Source organism: Nuphar pumila, chromosome 6 (genome assembly GCF_984573655.1).
Source record: "Nuphar pumila chromosome 6, dmNupPumi1.hap1.1, whole genome shotgun sequence".
Classification (NCBI taxonomy): Eukaryota; Viridiplantae; Streptophyta; class Magnoliopsida; order Nymphaeales; family Nymphaeaceae; genus Nuphar; species Nuphar pumila.
The window spans coordinates 1,994,969-2,009,446 of record NC_143254.1 but is presented as its reverse complement, the minus strand read 5'-3'; the positions used below and the strand labels follow the sequence as shown (position 1 = coordinate 2,009,446).

Here is a 14,478-nt window from a genome sequence, read left to right as displayed (position 1 = left end):
GTGAAACTGATGTTTGTTTTTCAAAAAACAGAAGATTGCTTTGCTAACCTTAGAAAATGGTCCAGACGTTTTGATCAGTCTTTTATTTAAATTAGTTAAAATTAAAGTTATTTGATCTTGTTCTGGTGAATGTCTTATTTGGGTTTCTTTTTCTCTTTAATCAGTTCCTTAATATTACTACACACACATATGTGGGTAGGTGGGTGTGGTGAACTGCTTGCTAGGGAACCTTTGGACACCTGGAAAATGCATTGCAAGGAAGTCGGTAGATAAAAAATATATATATCTTCATGTGTTTGGAGTTTGCTTGTGTGTTGACTGTTTTCTATTGGTTTTATTGATGCTGTTGGTAATCTTCTGTATATTGCAAATGATAATGATGAAATAAGTACTTGGGCATTTAAAAAGATACCTTTTGTTGTGGGGGGGAAATTAGATCACTGAAGCATTAGTTACTTAGGATTGGACATAGCTTTGAATGCCATTAGATTCACCATGTGCATCCTATCGGTGGGAAATGTGCATTAAAATGGTTTTAGTGTTGGTTATGACTGCTGCTAAAGACCTTTTTTCTGGCATTTGGTGGTTTTTGGGTGTAGGCAGTTACACCCTACTCTTAATCAATTATTAAAAGTGAAGATTGTATCTCTGTTTCTATTGCCTTGTTGATCAACATAAAATTTCAGGTTTAAGTTGTTAACCAATTAGACATTTCTCATTTGATATATTATATGTTATGTTTAATTTTGAGTGTTCAAGTTAATTCACATTAAATACATTTGCATGATAGTTTTTACTGTCGGAGCCTTCCTCTTCCCCCGTGACCGTTGGAGGTCCGACAGAGGGCCAGTGGCTTACTTGAAATTTGGTATGAAGGTAGAAGAGGTTTCTTACTTGAAATTTCTTTATGCAGGCTTTGACATTGGGACAAAACACTGACCATTCTTCTTGATAGAGGTAAACTGATTATTTCATATAAGAGGAAGATTCGGAGATCACATCGAGTTTGGACTTTGGAGAATTTTACGGTACCTGCTGCCACCTTCTCTAGAATTTTACTTTCACTTGATGATTAAGAGCTTTAGATTCAGTTCATATCATGTTGTTGATACTCATTGCTTAGTTACAAAACATAGTTTGATACCTAGCCGTATAGAAGATTGTCATTTTCATTTTACTCTATCATTTTTTGCAATGAGATTTGGCTCATAGAACATTGTCTTATTTTTTTTCGTTGCATAGGAATGGATAAGTTTATCATAAAAAGGTCAATCTTTGATAAATCTTCTCTAACTCGAGGAGGAGAACCAAGTCAGAAAATAATCAAAACAAAAATTGATGAATCAGAGTTACCTGCAGACCCTGCACTTCATCCTTCTAATTATAGTTATCATCGTAATATCCAAGATAATGTTCATAGAGCATATATGATCCGAGGTCCTTGTCAACCTCGAGATTGTATGTTTCAACTAAACCACCAAAAATGAAGGTTCATTCCAGCTTGGTATGATGAGTATAAGGATTGGTTGGAGTTGTAATGAAATAAGCGGAAGAAACCAAGAATGCTAAAGCATTCACTATGTCCCACACGGACAAGTGCAACATGCACAAGAGAGAAAATCCACTAAGGGATATACAAAGGGCCTTATAAAAAGGCTACACACATGAAAAATAATATCACTATTATTGAAGAGGAGCTCTCAAGAGCAATACGACATACATGGGGGGTTCCCCCAATTTATAAGAAGAGGAGACCAAAGGGGCTCCCAATAGAGTCGTTGGGAGCCCCCAACGGTCACATATGTGACCGTTGGGGGCCCCAACAACTCCATTGTGGGGCCCCTTTTTGGTATCCAAAAAATACAAAAATAAAATTAAAAAGAAAAATAAAAAATAGTGAAATACGAGAAACAAAATAAGTACCCCTATGGGGTACTTTGTGAAATGACCATAATACCCCTATCGGGTATTATGGTACACGGACAAGTGCAACATGCACAAGAGAGAAAATCCACTAAGGGATATACAAAGGGCCTTATAAAAAGGCTACACACATGAAAAATAATATCACTATTATTGAAGAGGAGCTCTCAAGAGCAATACGACATACATGGGGGGTTCCCCCAATTTATAAGAAGAGGAGACCAAAGAGGCTCCCAATAGAGTCGTTGGGAGCCCCCAACGGTCACATATGTGACCGTTGGGGGCCCCAATGACTCCATTGTGGGGCCCCTTTTTGGTATCCAAAAAATACAAAAATAAAATTAAAAAGAAAAATAAAAAATAGTGAAATACGAGAAACAAAATAAGTACCCCTATGGGGTACTTTGTGAAATGACCATAATACCCCTATCGGGTATTATGGTATTATTACATATGTTTTAACACCCCCCCTCAAACTTTACGGGGGAATGACCGAAAGTTTGCCAAGGAGGAACAAGAAGCGAGGAGAAGGCAGGGCTTTGGTGAAGAAATCGACAAGTTGATATTCTGAAGTGACATATGTCAGTGTTACTGTCCCACGAAGATATTCATCACGTACATAATGACAGTCCATTTCAATATGTTTCGTCCTCTCATGGAAAGTGTGGTTGCTGGCAATGTAGATAGCACTTTTGTTGTCGCAACAAAGCTTCGAAGCCCCGGTAATTTCGACTCCCATATCTTGAAGAAGACTTCGAAGCCACACCAGCTCTATTGTAGTGGTTGCCATAGCCCTGTATTCTGCTTCAGTAGAAGACAATGAGACTTTCTGCTGTTTCTTGCACCTCCAAGCAATTAGCGAATCTCCTAGGAACACACAAAAGCCAGTAGTTGAGATTCGATCATTTGGGTTTCCTCCCCAGTCAGCATCAGTATAAGCTAGTAAATCTAAGGAAGAGATTGAGGATAGGAATAGCCCTTTAGTCAAAGTATTTTTAATATATCGAATGATCCGGAGCACAGCACTCATATGCACAGATGTAGGAGCATGCTGAAATTGGCTTGCAGAGTGCACAACATGAGCAATATCGGGCCTGGTGATAGTCAGATAGGTGAGGGAGCCTATGAGTTGCCTGTAGGGCGTAGGATCGTCCAGCAGAACTCCATCCTCCAGTCGTAGTTTAGCATTGATAACCTCGAGAGTCTCCACCTTTTTATCATCTGAAATCCCAGATTTGGAACATATGTCTGCAGCAAGCTTCATCTGTGACAGTATATACCCTCGAGGAGAGTATGCAACTTCTATACCAAGAAAGTACCTGAGGAAACCCAGATCAGACATATCAAAATTATGTTTTAACATATTTTTAACTTTAAGAATACCGCTTTCATCATTGCCAGTGATGATCATATCATCAACATAAAGCAGAAGGATGATGATACTATTACCTGCATTTTTAACAAAAAGAGCAGTGTCAGTATAACATGAGCGAAATCCCAATTGTAACATGATAGCACTAAATCTATCATACCAAGCCTTAGGGGCTTGTTTAAGACCATATAAGGCTTTTAATAACCGAAGGGTTTGACCTTGGTTAACACTGATTCCCGGCGGAGGGTCCATATATACTTCTTCATTCAACTGACCATTAAGAAAGACATTTTTAACATCTAGTTGGAATATAGGCCATTTCTTAGATGATGCTACTGCAATTAAAGTTCTAACGTTTGTCATGCGAGCCACGGGAGCAAAAGTCTCCTCATAATCGATGCCATATTCTTGTGAGTATCCCTTAGCAACTAATCTAGCTTTATAGCGCTCTAGGGAACAATCACTTTTTGTTTTGACTTTGTATACCCATCGACATCCTATAGCTTTCTTATTTGGAGGAAGGTGAACTATTTCCCAAGTTTTAGCTTTATTTAAAGCATCTAGTTCAACTTTCATTGCTTCAACCCAATGAGGTATACTTTTTGCTTGATTATAATGGGAGAGTTCATAGTAAGAATGCAAGGCTATTAGACAAGCTCTATATTTAGGTGAAAGAGTTTCATATGAGACAAACCTATTAGGTGGAATTGATTCTCTAGAAGAACGCCTAAGGGAGGTTTCTTCTAGGGGTTCATTAAGCCGCAAGAATTTTTCTAAAGCACTAATAGGTTGGGCTTCCTCACGCCGAGTGTATACTTGGAGATTGTCACCATTAGTTGGTGATACATCATCATCATGAGAATCATGAGTATTTTCTAAAATTTCCGGATGACTCAAAGAGTCATCATTTGAATCTTCTAAAAGATCATTGATAAACATATAATCAATTTCATTTGATTTTTCCAATATGTCAAATCCATTTTCATCTTCTAAAAAGGTTACATCTTTGGAGACAAATAACTTATTGTTTTTATGATCAAAGCATCTATAGCCTTTTTGATTTTCACCATATCCTAAAAATACACATTCTATGGCTTTAGGTGACAATTTATCTCTTTTATGTAAAAGAACAAAGCATTTACACCCAAAAATCCGAAGACGATTGTAGTCGGGTGTCATATTAAAAAGTTTTTCATAAGGAGAGATATTATTCAATTTTGAAGATGGCATCCTATTGATTAAATAGGTGGAGGTTAACACGGCTTCGGCCCAAAAATTTTTAGGAATATTTTTAGAAATGAGTAAGGATCTAGTGGTTTCCAAAATATGCCTATGTTTTCTTTCCGCTAGACCGTTTTGTTGAGGAGTTCTTGGGCAAGATTTTTGATGACAAATGCCATGTTGTTTTAGATATGCTTGAAAATCATTTGATAAGTACTCTCCACCCGAATAGGATCTAAGAATGGATATTTGACTTTGAAATTGATTTTGAATTTTTGCATGGAATTCTTTAAAGAAGTTAAAAACTTCCGATTTATAGTTAAGAAAATAAATCCATACATATCTAGTATAATCATCAATAAAAGTAACATAATATGAATAACCACCTTTAGATAGAACCGGAGATGGCCCCCAAACATCGGAATGCACCAATTCAAAAGGTCTTGTTGTCACAAAGGATCTAATAGGAAAAGGAGTAGACTTCATTTTGCCAAAAATGCAATCTTTGCAATTGATATCTTTTTCTTTACAAAACTTGTGTCCAAAAGGAAAAGGATACATTTTAGAGTAACTTGGATGTCCAAGCCTTTTATGCCAAGTTTCAATATTTTTGTCTTGGACATAAGTACAAAATGAGGTATTTGGAAGCATTAAATTATTCATAAAATAAAGGTCTCCCTTCCTATGGCCTTGCCCAATCCGCTTCCCGGACCGGAGATCCTGCACAAAGCACCCTTGGGATGAGAAAGATATTTCACATCCATGGTCGGCTATTTGAGAAACGGAAAAGAGGTTAAGATTTAATTTTGGAACTATTCTAACTTTTGGAACAAGGAAATTTTGAACATTTTTAGAATCAAGAGTTCCAACACCATTTATTTTGAGAAAAGTTCCATCGGCCGTAGAGACACAAGACATTTTTGAATTGGTGTGCACATTGGTTAATGCATTTTCATGAGGGGTCATGTGAAAAGAAGCTCCGGAATCTAAAATCCAAGAGTACGTACCGGGAGGTGATGATGAGGCAATGGCGGCACCGGAGGTGGAAGAAGTGACCTTTAAAATTTGTTGAAGAGCCAAGGAGATTTGTCCAAGAGTGTCTTTGAGATCCCCGTTCTTGCCGTCATCTTCTTTGGTGGTGGATTCTTCAACGGAAGCCACCTTTGGCTTGAATGCCCCATTTAGCTTTGGGCAAACGGGTTTAATATGTCCCGGCTCATAACAATGGTGACATATAATCATTTTTCTTCCACCACTCCCTTGCTTACCAAAATGAGGTGGTTTGTATGTTTTAACATGATTGCCGGGTTTAGATACGGCAAGAACTTCCTCTATGCTTTTACCCATGCTATGTCTAGTCTCTTCTTGAGTAATCTCGGCAATAGCTTCTTCTAAGGGAGGAAACGTGGATCTATGGAGAAGTGAGGATCTCACTTGTTCAAATTCGGGACGAAGCCCAAATAAAAATTGAAACAATCTATCTTGTTCCATTTGTTTTTGTCTTAGAACCACATCCTCCATAGATACCCATTTAGGCTCTAAAAGAGCCAATTCATCCCACAAAGGATTTAGAGCACTATAGTAATCTTGTATGCTCATGTCACCTTGTTTTGTGGTTCTTACTTTTTCTTGCAAGAAATAAGCTCTTGCAAGATCCTTTTGGGTAAACATACCCTTCATTAAAAACCAAGCTTCATTTGCCCGGCGGAATTTTGCAATATTTGCACATACCTTAAGTTCGACATTATTCATAAACCATGCTAGGATTTTTGCATGGTTGCTCTCCCAATCTTCCATTTGATGATTATAATCTTCAATGGCCTTGAGACGAGCATCGCCTTCAAGTGCTTTCTCTTGATCTCCTTCCATCTTTGTGAGCTTAAGTTGGGGTTCCGGAACGGTTCCCATTACATAACCCCAAAGCTTCTTGCCTTTGAGATTATTCTCCATTGCGGATGCCCACATCATGTAATTTTTTCCATTGAGTTTGAATGATAGATCGATCTTGACTTCCATTGCTACACAAGGAAGATGTGAGAAAGAAAGGAAGTAGAGAGAGACAAGATTTTACCTTTAGAAGATCTTATGGCTTTGATACCATGTAATGAAATAAGCGGAAGAAACCAAGAATGCTAAAGCATTCACTATGTCCCACACGGACAAGTGCAACATGCACAAGAGAGAAAATCCACTAAGGGATATACAAAGGGCCTTATAAAAAGGCTACACACATGAAAAATAATATCACTATTATTGAAGAGGAGCTCTCAAGGGCAATACGACATACATGGGGGGTTCCCCCAATTTATAAGAAGAGGAGACCAAAGGGGCTCCCAATAGAGTCGTTGGGAGCCCCCAACGGTCACATATGTGACCGTTGGGGGCCCCAACGACTCCATTGTGGGGCCCCTTTTTGGTATCCAAAAAATACAAAAATAAAATTAAAAAGAAAAATAAAAAATAGTGAAATACGAGAAACAAAATAAGTACCCCTATGGGGTACTTTGTGAAATGACCATAATACCCCTATCGGGTATTATGGTATTATTACATATGTTTTAACAGGAGTATAGTCCAAGTAAGCATAAAACATATTGTTTACATTGTTATCTTTTCAGGCCAAAAAGCACAGAAGATTAGTGTAGAGGCATTTGTATCTGAAGGATTTAATAACTGGAAAGACAAGAAGAGGTTTAATAAACATGTTGGAAGCTCTAGTAGTTTTCACAATTCAGCACGAATGAAGTGTCAAAATTTGATGCAACAAAAACAACATATTGATGCTATACTTTATAAACAAAGTGTTCGACAGAAAGATGAATATAGACTTCGTCTTTGGGCAACTGTTAATGCAATCAGATACTTGTTGAGTCAAGGATTGGCATTCCGAGGGCATGATGAAGCTGAAGAATCTCTTAATAGAGGAAATTTTATTGAGTTGTTGAAGATATTTGCAAAGATCAATGATGACATAAATAAAGTTGTATTGAAAAGTGCTCCAGAAAATAACAAATTGATATCTCTTGATATACAAAAGGATATTGTCAAGGCTGCTTCTATACAAACCACAAATGCTATTATCATGGAACTTGGAGATACTTTTTTTTCTATTTTACTTGATGATTCTCGTGATGTATCAACTAAAGAACAAATGGCTATTGTTTTACGATTTGTTAATAAAAAAGGTCGAGTGGTTGAGTGATTTCTTACTCTTGTACATGTTCTTGAAACAAGTTCTATGTCACTAAAACAAGCAGTTGAAGAAGCATTTTGTAAGAATAAATTAAGCATATCAAGTTTGTGTGGACAAGGTTATGATTGAGCAAGTAATATGAGAGGGGAGTTTAATGGATTGAAAAGTCTTATATTACATAAAAATTCATCTGCATATTATATTTATTGTTTTGCACATCAACTTCAATTGGCATTAGCTGGTGTTGCTAAAAAAAATTCATTGCTTGATGTGTTTTTCAATATATTAGGCAGGTTGTCAACTTTTTTCTCCATTCTATACAAGAGATCTGAGCTTATTCGAGAAGCAGAATTTATGTGAATTGTTGAAGCATTTGCATTGGATGAACTTGAAATAGGATGAGGATTAAATCAAGAAATAAGTTTCAAACGACCTGGTGATACTCGGTGGGTTTCTCATTACGATGCTTTGGTTAATTTACTCAGTATGTATTCTTCTGTTATTCAAGTGTTAGATTTCATTGCAGAAGATACATATTGAGGAAAAAGTTCAGATGCAATTATTTTATATCATCAGTTACAAGATTTTGAATTTGTTTTTTGCTTACATTTGATGTGTAAAGTTTTGGGAATAACTGATGATCTTTCGCAAGCACTTCAGCGAAAAGATCAAGATATTGTGAATGCTATGAGTTTAGTCACTATATTAAAACAGTGCCTTCAAGGTCTGAGAGACAATGGATGGGACTCTCTCATAAACAAAGTGTTCATATTTTGTAAGAGATTTGATATTCTGATTAACTTCGCCTGTGTATAACTGTTTAGTTATACACTGTCGGTCCCAAGCCCGGATAAAGGAGGAGAATTGCAATAGGCCAGTGACAGCCAACATAAAAACTTAGTCATACCCTATGAATATGAACCAATATCAGAACTTCATTGGGGCGTTCCCAACTGAGCAACGCGCTGTACTCTATAGGTCCGGAGGCAGTGATAAATGGGCAAGGGTTTCTAGGTCATCGCCCAGAAGCGACTCGTCACACCTGCACCCGAGTGTGGTGTCAAATAGGCAAGGGTTCCCTCACTTTGTTGGATGGGTGGGGGTAAAGAAAATAGTTCAAGACCATAAAATTAGGTTATCCACTTGGAACATAGGGTCTTTAACTGGTAAGTTGGTAGAGTTAGTAGATGTTATGTGTAGGAGAAAGATTGATATTTTATGTCTACAAGAGACCAAATGGGTATGTGAGAAAGCAAAAGTGATAAAACCTTGGGGATATAAGATTTGGTATACAGGAATAAATAGGAATAGGAATGGAGTAGGGATTGTTATTAGTCGTGAGTTTATAGATAATGTAGTTGAGGTCCGTAGAAAGGGTGATAGGATTTTACTTATTAAATTAGTATTAGGTACGAATATTATTAATATTATTAGTGTTTATGCACCTCAAGTAGGTTTAGATGATTCCATTAAGCGTCAATTTTGGGAAGATTTAGATGGAGTAGTAAAAGGGATATCTTATAAAGAAAAGCTTTTCATCGGCGGTGACCTTAATAGACATGTAGGCATTAGTAGGGATGGATTTGAGAGTATCCATGGAGGCTATGGTATAGGAGAAAGAAACGAAAGTGGAGAAAGGATTTTAGATTTTGGTTTGTCCTATGATATGATCTTAGCAAACACTTGGTTTAGAAAGAGGGAGTCTCACCTAGTAACATTTAAAAGTGAGGTTAATACGAGTCAGATAGATTTTTTCCTACTTAGAAAGAGAGATAGAAGTTGTTGCATCTATTGTAAGGTTATACCGGGAGAAAGTGTAGCTAAACAACATAGAGTCTTAATTTTAGATCTTAGAATTAGAAAATGCCGCAAAAGGGATAGACATAGGATAGATCCTAGAATTAAGTGGTGGGCACTGAAAGGAGCTAAAAAAAGAATGTTTGTAGAGCAGGTAGTTAAGGAAGTTGATTGGTATCTCGAGGAGGATTCAGAATTAATGTGGAATAAGATAGCGGGTGGCATGTGAAAGGTGGCTAAGGAGGTATTGGGTGAGTCTAAAGGCGGTACACCGCTAGGTAAGGATACATCATGGTGGAACAAGGATGTCAAATTAGCTATTAAGGTTAAAAGAGAGTGTTATAAAAATCTAAGAGTCGTGATAATGATAATTTGGAGAAGTATATGAGAGCAAAGAAGAAAGCTAAAAAAGTAGTTCGAAACGCGAGGGATAAGGTATATAAGGAGGTTTATGACAAGTTGGATACCAAAGAGGACGAGAAGGATATTTATAGGCTTGCAAATATGAGAGATAGAAAATCGAGGGATCTGGGTATGGTTAGATGTAACAAAGATGAAACGCAAAGGGTTTTAGTCAAAGATGAGGAGATTAAGGAGAGATGGAAAAATTATTTTGATAAGCTATTTAATGGAAGTCATGCTCAGGATCTTGGAGACTTCTCCGTTCCTTTTCATGAGATGAATCGTGACTTCATGTGCAAGATTCAAAAGAAAGAAATTGCAGAGGCTTTGAAGAAAATGAAATCAAGAAGGGTAGTTGGCCCATATGGTATACTTATCGAGGCTTGAAAATGCTTGGGAGAGAAAGGTTTAGAATGGTTGACAAATCTTTTTAACAAGATTTGGCGGACAAATAAGATGCCTAATGAGTGGAGGAAGAGTACTTTGGTGCCTCTATATAAGAATAAAGGTGATATACAAGATTGCACAAACTATCGTGGTATACTCATGAGTCATACTATGAAACTTTGAGAGAGGGTGATTAAGTATAGGTTGAGGAAGGTTGTCATGATATCAGAGAATCAATTTGGTTTTATGCCTAGAAGATCAACTATAGAAGTTGATGCAGTCCACATTGGAGGAGAGGAGAAATAATGGCCCACCGTGAATCGGTGGGACTGATCTTCTTTATTAAACTCAGAAATGCTTCAATAAACAATAGGAAAATGCAATAACAGGGAAGGAAGTAAAGGAAAAACAGTAAACAAGTAAATGAACAGGAAAACTGCTGGAAGGAAAAGACGGTTGGAGCTTTTCATTAATCTCCCCTTCACGCAACCCTAGGCAAGGCCTTTTAAAGGCTGTTTACTGGACCGGGTCGTGGGTCCAGATCTGGATCCGACCCACGATCCGGGTCAGTCTCTCTTTGCAGCTGGTTCTGGGGCGTGCGAGCTCCACCACGCCTGACGTAGGTGCGCAGGGGTACCTCCCTGCGTCGTGGCTTCGTCCCTGCAAGTGAGTCATATGCGCGAAGTCCTTCATCTGCCCTTTGTGGCAGATCGGGTGGCACGATGGACCCAATCGGGTCCTGCCCTGCATCATTCTCCCCTGGTTGGGAAGAAGTCGGCTCTGTCGACTTGTTGTTGCCACAATAAGCATATAGATCAGCCATGTTGAAAATAGGGGAAATATGCCAATCATTGGGCAGCTCAAGGAGGTAAGCATTCGAACCCAATCGCTGAAGGATCCTAAAAGGGCCATACTTCTTAGGACTTAATTTGCTATAGGTGCCTACAGGAAAACGCTCTGGACGCAGATACACCCAGACAAGTTGACCGACCTCGAAATGGACATCACGACGACCCTGATCTACAAAAGCTTTGTAGGTCTCATAGCTTTCAACAAGTTTGGCCCGGACTTGTCTGTGAATGTCACGCATATACTCAACGGCATCAAAGGCATCCGGAGCTGGAGCTGAGAGATTTGACACAAGGGCTAGGTCAACGACATGGGTGGGAGACCGACCATACACTACTTGGAACGGAGATTTACCAGTAGAACGGTTAATGGAGTTGTTATAGGCGAACTCGGCTTGGGGCAATACGAGATCCCAAGTCTTGACATTTTCGCCCACTAGGCTCCGTAACAAATTTCCTAAGGTGTGGTTCACAACTTCGGTTTGGCCATCAGTCTGGGGATGATACGCACTACTGAACTGAAGCTTAGTTTTCAACAGGGCCCATAACGATTTCCAAAAGTGGCTCATAAAACGCGTGTCGCGATCCGAAGTGATTGTGTGAGGTAGACCGTGGAAACGGGCAACATCCTTGAAATAATATGAGGCGACTAAAGAGGCATCGGTGGTGCGTTTGCACGGAACAAAGATAGCCATTTTGGAGAACCGGTCAACAACTACTAAAATTGAATCAAAACGACATGGTGTGCGGGGAAGGCCCACGATAAAATCCATGGATACATGCTCCCACGGCCGTTCAGGAATGGGTAACGGGGTGTACAGACCACTATTCTGACGATGACCCTTGGACACTTGACATACATGACAGCCTTGGATGAACTTGACAACAACTTTGCGCATTTTGGGACAAAAGTATCGTTCATCTAAGAGAGCGAACGTCTTATCATGCCCGAAATGCCCTGCTAATCCTCCTTCATGTAATTCAGAAATCAACTGAAGTCTAAGGGAGAAATTGGGCACACATAATTGGTTACCACGGAAGAGGTAACCATTATGAATACAAAAACGGGGGTCGAGGTTGCGATCTGAAGAAGTGCACCCTTCCCAGACTTTGTGAAAATCAGGGTCCGTAGGGTATAAATCTTTGCATTGCTCAAAACCAATGACCTGTACCGACATAGTCATCAGAAGGTTGTTCTTCCTACTAAGAGCGTCAGCCACCTTGTTCAGGGTACCCGATTGATGCCGAAGCGAAAAGGTGTACTCTTGCAAGAAGCTGACCCACTTGGCATGACGAGCACTTAACTTCTTCTGACTGTTCAGATACTTCAATGCCTCATGGTCCATGTACAAGACAAATTCCTTATAAATGAGATAATGTCTCCAATAACGAAGGGCTTATATAACGGCATAGAACTCAACATCGTAAGTGGAGTATTGGCACCTGGCCTGAGTCAGCTTCTCGCTAAAGAAGGCAACGGGCCTACGATTCTGACTCAAGACGGCGCCAATCCCCACTTTAGAGGCATCACATTCAACCTCAAAGACTGCACTAAAATCTGGGAGGGCTAAAATAGGAGCACTGGTCATTTTTTCCTTGATGATCGTAAAGGCTTTGCTAGCCGCTGGTGTCCAATGAAAATTAGTACCTTTTAGGCACTTCGTGATGGGGGCCATAAGGGTACTAAAATTTCTCACGAAACGTCGGTAAAAAGTGGCTAACCCGTGGAAACTACGGATCTCTCCTATAGTCTTTGGGGTAGGCCAATCGACAATCGCGCAGACTTTAGCAGGGTCGGCCTTGACGCCATCAGATGACACAATAAACCCTAAGAACACGACACTGGATGTCATAAACTCACACTTCTTGGCATTGGCATACAATTTTTCCCTTCTCAAAATATCTAAGACTTGACGCAGGTGACTCAAATGCTCGGACAATGAGGAACTATAGATCAAAATGTCGTCAAAGTAGACAACAACAAACTTCCCAATACACGGACGCAAGACCTGGGTCATCATGTTCATAAAGGTACTTGGGGCATTAGATAACCCAAACGGCATGACTAACCATTCGTACAATCCATCACGCGTCTTGAATGCTGTTTTCCACTCGTCCCCTTCGCGTATACGAATCTGGTGATACCCGCTTTTTAGGTCTATTTTAGAGAAAATGGAGGCACCAGATAACATATCAAATATATCGTCCAAACGAGGAATGGGAAAACGGTATTTGACTGTGATGCGATTGATCGCACGACTATCGACACACATGCGCATGGACCCATCTTTCTTAGGAGTAAGTAAGGCGGGAATGGCACAAGGACTAACACTCTCGCGGATGAAACCCTTTTGCAGCAATTGTTGAACCTGTCTTAATAACTCAGTATGCTCAGTGGGGTTCATGCGATATGCGGGAAGGTTGGGTAGACTCGACCCTGACACAAAGTCAATGGCATGCTGAACTACCCTTGCCGAAGGTAATCCATCAGGTAGTTCATCCGGCATAATGTCGCGAAACTCCTCTAGAAGAGGGGCAACGTCCGCGGGAATGGACACGGACGAACTCATCACTGACTTTGCCACTAGGGCATAACAATAGCCATCTTCCTGACAGTGGTCCAGGAAGAGCCGGTACGAGAGTCCTGCGATTCGAGGAACTCGCTCAGGTTTGTCTAGAGTGGGGAAACCAGTCTCCTTGATAGGTAGAAGGACTATTCTATGGCCATTAAAGACTAAGGAGTAGGTGTTCTTGCGGCCATCGTGAGTTGTCTGGCGATCGAACTGCCAGGGACGTCCCAAGAGAATGTGACACGCATGCATAGGGGCTACATCACACCACACCTCATCGTGGTAGTGTTTCCCCATGGAAAACCGGACTAGGCATCGCTGAGTGATGGGAACCTCATTTCCTTTCTTGAACCAGGCCATCTTGTAGGGTTGGGACAACTTTTCTGTGTTAAGTTTCAAGGTAGACACCACACTCTCAGACACCATGTTCTCACAAGCTCCGGTATCAATGATGACGTCACATGCGTGCCCTTCACAGTTGCACCGGGTCCTAAAAATGTTATTCCTTAGCCATTTCGATGGGGCCGATTCTCGGGGTGTGGTCAACACATGACGGATGGACAACAAACTTTCGACGTTGCCATCGAACTCTATAACTCCCCTCTCATCCTCAACCTCAACTAATGAATTGTCATCACTATCACTCTCACTTGCGGACTCAACAATCCCTTCAACCAGATGGGTGTTCTTGCTCACGGTCGGACACTTGGACGTGACATGTCCTAACTCTTGACACCTAAAGCAACGAAGGGTCAACTCAGTAGG

At 39.9% G+C, this 14,478-nt stretch overlaps 1 pseudogene; it reads left to right on the top strand.

Moving 5' to 3' along the window:
- The first annotated feature begins 7,256 nt into the window (after nucleotides 1-7,256).
- On the top strand, nucleotides 7,257-8,525 carry LOC149833645 (uncharacterized; annotated as a pseudogene).
- Nucleotides 8,526-14,478: the final 5,953 nt, after the last annotated feature.